Raw genomic sequence first — 5,513 nt, 5'->3', positions numbered from 1 at the left:
TTTATCGTTTACCTACTCGAGGGAGCGTAGGAACTAAGCTTGGGGATGCTTGATACGTCTCCAACGTATCTATAATTTCTTATGTTCCATGCTAGTTTTATGACAATACCTACATGTTTTATTCACACTTTATAATGTTTTTATGGATTTTCTGGGACTAACCTATTAACAAGATGCCACAGTGCCAGTTCCTGTTTTCTGCTGTTTTTGGTTTCAGAAAAGTTAGTTTACAAATATTCTCGGAATTGGACGAAACAAAAACCCACGGCCCTATTTTTCACCGAGTGTTACAGAAGATCGAAGAAGAGTCGGAGAAGGCCAGCAGGGGGGGCCACCCCATAGGGTGGCGCGGCTGGCCCCACAGGCGCGCCGAGGTGTGGGGAGCCCACCTCGGGACTCCCCCGACGCTGCCCCTTCGCCTATTTATTCCTTCGTATCGGAAAACCCTAGTACCGAGAGCCAAAATACGAGAAAAGTTCCATAGACGCCGCCGCCGTCAACCCCATCCTGGGGGGTTCTGAAGATCTCCTCTGACACCCTGCTGGAGAGGGGAATCATCACCAGAGGGCTCTACATCACCATGCCCGCCTCCGGACTGATGCGTGAGTAGTTCATCCTTGGACTATGGGTCCATAGCAGTAGCTAGATGGTTGTCTTCTCCTATTATGCCATCATGTTTAGATCTTGTGAGCTTCCTATCATGATCAAGATCATCTATTTGTAATGCTACATGTTTTGTTTGTTGGGATCCGATGAATATGGAATACTATGTCAAGTTGATTATTGATCTATCATATATGTTATTTATGACCTTGCATGCTCTCCGTTGCTACTAGAGGCTCTGGCCAAGTTGATACTTGTAACTCCAAGAGGGGGTATTTATGCTAGATAGTGGGTTCATGCCTCCATTGAATGCAGGACGAGTGACGAGAAAGTTCTAAGGTTGTGGATGTCTTGTTGCCACTAGGGATAAAACATCAATGCTTTGTCTAAGGATATTTGTATTGTTTACATTACGCACAGTACTTAATGCAATTGTCTATTGTTTGCTACTTAATACTGGAAGGGGTGCGGATGCTAACCCGGAGGTGGACTTTTTAGGCATAGATGCATGCTGGATGGCGGTCTATGTTCTTTGTCATAATGCCCTAAGTAAATCTCATAGTAGTCATCATGATATGTATGTGCATTGTTATGCCCTCTCTATCTGTCAATTTCCCAACTGTAATTTGTTTACCCAACATGTTATTTATCTTATTGAAGAGACACCACTAGTGAACTGTGGACCCCGGTCCATTCTTTTACATCTGAAATACAACCTACTGCAATCATTGTTCTCTTTTGTTTTCTGCAAGAAAACATAATTTTCCACACCATACGTTTAATCCTTTGTTTTCAGCAAGCCGGTGAGATTGACAACCTCACTGTTAAGTTGGGGCAAAGTATTTTGATTGTGTTGTGCAGGTTCCACGTTGGCACCGGAATCCCTGGTGTTGCGCCGCATTACACTCCTTCACCAACAACCTTCATGTGGCCTTCATCTCCTACTGGTTCGATAACCTTGGTTTCTTACTGAGGGAAAACTCGCTGTTGTACTCATCATACCTTCCTCTTGGGGTTCCCAACGGACGTGTGCTTTACCGTCACAAGCAAAGATCAAATGGATCTTGAAGCTATAACAGAACAAGGAGGGTCTATGGGCAGACCTCCTTAGAGCAAAATATTTGGGCAATCATGACCTCTTCTCCCCCGTTATTCCGACTATGGGCTCCCAATTCTGGAACTCCATCTAGACTCTGACATGGCATTTCAAGATGAGAGCACACCATCGTGCCCGGAACGGGAGAAGGACTTATTTCTAGTTAGACTGGTGGACAGGGAGGAGCCCTCTGCACCAGCTCTTCCCAGGATTATTTGCTTTTTGTGATAATCAATTCTCCAAAATGGCCGGGGTGAGGTCTGCCGATGGTTGGCGCATCCAATTTTGGAGGACCTTCGGGGTGGAGGATACGGTGGAGTGGGAGAAGCGCAGATGGGGGAGGACCAGGTTTCCTGGGCTTTGGAGCCATCGGGTGTGTACTCTGCTCATTCCATGTATCTTAGACTGTCACAGGGGGCGATGGTCACTTACTTCAAGTAGGTTTGACGCACTAGGGTTCCCCCTAAGATCAGAGTCTTTCTTTTGGCAGCTGATCTGGGGGAGACTCCATCGACGGAGCTTGTGGATAGGAGGAATGGCCCCTCATATGGTAGTTGAGAGTTGTGTGGCGAGCTGGGGGATGGCGACCACATCTTTTTCCGATGCCACCTTACTCGTTTCATGTGGGCAAGAGTGAGGGAACTCCTCTCATGTAACTAGAACCCGACAGGGGTTGTGGACTTTGTCAAACTTGCCCAAGGTCTCTCGGTCCTCTTGCATAGGCTAGCATGGTTTACTTTTATGGCTTTATGCTGGACGCTTTAAAACATTTGTAACAAGCTAGCTATGGAAGGGAAGATGATCTCGAACCCAGCTGATGCCCTATACAAAATGTCTATCTATATGCAGAGCTGGAGGGTTCTGGTCAGACGGAGGGACGAGGTGTGGGATGGGGTTAGGAGGCTCCACGCAAGGACGAGGTGGGAGGACAAGATGCTATGGCGCCATAATTTCTAGTATTGCTCTTTGTATCATCTTGGGTGCATGGATGACTATCTCCATTCGTGTATGTTTGGAGTGTGATGTGGGTGTGTTGTTGGATCTTTGGGTGCCAAACTTGAGTGTGTTGTAATCGTGCATGTTCCCGTGATGGCTTTATATATAAAGCCAAGCCATAGACCTTATGTTTAAAATAAAGGCTAGAGTGTTAGGCCAGGTGTGGGCCTTGTAAGCCAATTGTGTGTCGCGGGCGTCGTTATAAGCCAGAACAGAACTCCTTATCAAGCATGAAATGAAATAGAGTTTTGAACTCGAAGCTTCTCTTTCTCCGTCTATTTCCATATCTCCTGCTTGCTCTTCTTATTTGCTACCTCCGATTCCGTCCGATATTCGTCCGAAAATCAGGGTGGGTGATGAAAATTTGGAACCTAGAGTCACTAATTCTTGCCGAAATTTTTTCACGCGAGTGGTGCTCTACATACTCTCAGGATTGATCTGCAAATCCGTGCGGAAGGTGGGAAATCACTTCAGTGAGATCCCGCAAAATCCCTAGCCGGTTTGATATGCTTGGAGCTAGTGGGTAGTGGCAACGGTGCCGCAGAAGCCTTCAGGGCAGACCAAGCAAGTGCTCATGGAACTAGAGGAGAGCGATCGGAGTGCGCAGGCAATGTTTGGTGCGGATTTTACAGCGCCTCGATGATCAGGTACTAGACCTCGTCACGACACATCCTCGCATGCGAGTTCCGCCATGGAAATTCCGTACTCAACGACTGGTGTTGGCGCGGGAACGGTGGCGCCGCGACTTGCCAATGATGGGCCTCACTGCCTCTCCTATATTTCTCGCACCCAATCTTCTCCCTGTCTCCCGCACGCCACACTCAGAGTTCCACTAGAAGTAGCCTTAAAAGGCTTGAACCATTATATTAATCGCTTTTTTACAGTTTTGAGTCTGGAAATGACGCAGATCAATACCCTCAAATCTTCAAACCCGTAAAAAAAATCGAGTGTTTGGCTCAGATCTAAGGCTCAACCTGTTCTAGTGGGGGTTGGGAGGCAAAAATAGAGTCCACCCGTATTTGGGCGTGGCTTTGCGCGCGACGAAAATTACCGCGCCTCCTCCTCCTCCCGCGCGTCGCCGGTGTTCTGCCTCCGCGCGCCATGGAGCCGGCCCTGCCTCCGCCGACCCCCGAGTCGGCTAATGTTTCACCTACCGCCGCTACACTGCCTCCTCCTTCTCCCGCCACTGCCACGGGAGCCGCCCCAACCACCGTCGATGTTGCGGCGATTGTGATGGCGACCCACGTTGGGCAGAAGAGGCAGAGGACGGGCTACCAGGTGACAGCGACTCCTGCACCGGTGGGCACCCACCCAAGAAGGAAGGAACCAATGCAAGCCTGAGGGAAACAAGAAGGCAAAGGAAAGGATGAAGATGGAAGTCGAGGCATCAATCTTGAGGGAGAAGATTGAACAATGTATCAAGGCAAAGGAGACATTGACAATGAAGCCATTGGATACAAAGCTCATTACCACCGAAAGAAGAAAGAGGTGAATCTTGCAAAGTTGGAAGCTCGGCGAGAAGATGCCAAGCGCAAGGCTGACTTGGAGGAGAGGATGATCAAGATCAAAGAAGCCAAGGAATGGAAGGAGCTCATGGCCGAGGAGAAGGAGCACATGATGATGTCAAAAAAGACATGGATGAAGACCAATTGTTGTGGTGGAATGAAACCAAAGCGGACATCATGGAGAGGAAGCGGCTACTGCGTGGTGCGGGTGCGTCCTCTACTCTCCGAGGTGAGTCTCCGATGAGTGGTGGTGGCGATGGAGGTTTGTACAACTCCACCGGTGCTTGATGGTGGTGGTGGTTCCGAGGTTCAACTTTTTAGTGGTGGTGCCAAGGAGAAGAAGCAGATGATGATTATGTGATGTAAAACTATAAACCATGCATCATTTATATTTATTGGCAAGTTTCTTTCTGTTATCACCAGAATTTGACCGAGTCAGAGGTGGGCCGCGATCAAGATGGGCTTGAAGAATATACATAGAGGAGAAATACGTGAATCGGCCTTTTATACCAAATTGGGCTTAATTGCCCGTGTATCTGTAACATATTAGATCGCATCTTAGTTTAGAAGTTAGAATCTTACTCGTGCACGGTTTGGTGCACGCCCACATTAGAAAGTCCCCTGGACTATAAATATGTACCTAGGGTTTATGGAATAAACAACAACCAACGTTCAACCACAAACAAATCTCGGCGCATCGCCAACTCCTTCATCTCGAGGGTTTCTACCGGTAAGCATCATGCTGCCTAGATCGCATCTTGCGATCTAGGCAGCACAAGCCTGCCTACGTTGTTCACGCGTTGCTCGTATCGAAGCCTTTTTGATGGCGAGCAACGTAGTTATCTTAGACATGTTAGGGTTAGCATTGTTCTTCATATTACATGCTTTCTTAGTGCAACCCTTGCATGTCTAGCCGCCCTTACACCTATCTTAGGTGTAGGGGCGGCACCCCGCTTGATCATAGTTTAGTAGATCTGATCCGTTACGATTACTCCTTGTTCTACAAGGATTAGTTTAATATCTGCAATAGTTAGGCCTTACAAAGGGGGGGAGGATCCAGCGGCACGTAGGGTGTCGTTCGTTGGCCCTAAGCAGGATGTTCCGGGGATCAACCTCGTGTTGGTTTTTAGGCCTTGTTTAGGATCGGCTTACGATCACCGTGCGTGGCCGCGAGGCCCAACCTGGAGTAGGACGATCCGATTATGCGGTGAAAACCCTACATCGTCGTAGATGTCATTAGCTTTACCTTGATCAAGCAGGACCACCATATATTCGGACACCTCATCTGAATCATGGGTGGATCGGCTCTTTGA

The sequence above is a fragment of the Lolium rigidum genome, chromosome 3 (genome assembly GCF_022539505.1).
Source record: "Lolium rigidum isolate FL_2022 chromosome 3, APGP_CSIRO_Lrig_0.1, whole genome shotgun sequence".
NCBI classification, from domain to species: domain Eukaryota; kingdom Viridiplantae; phylum Streptophyta; class Magnoliopsida; order Poales; family Poaceae; genus Lolium; species Lolium rigidum.
This window is presented reverse-complemented; position numbering follows the sequence as displayed.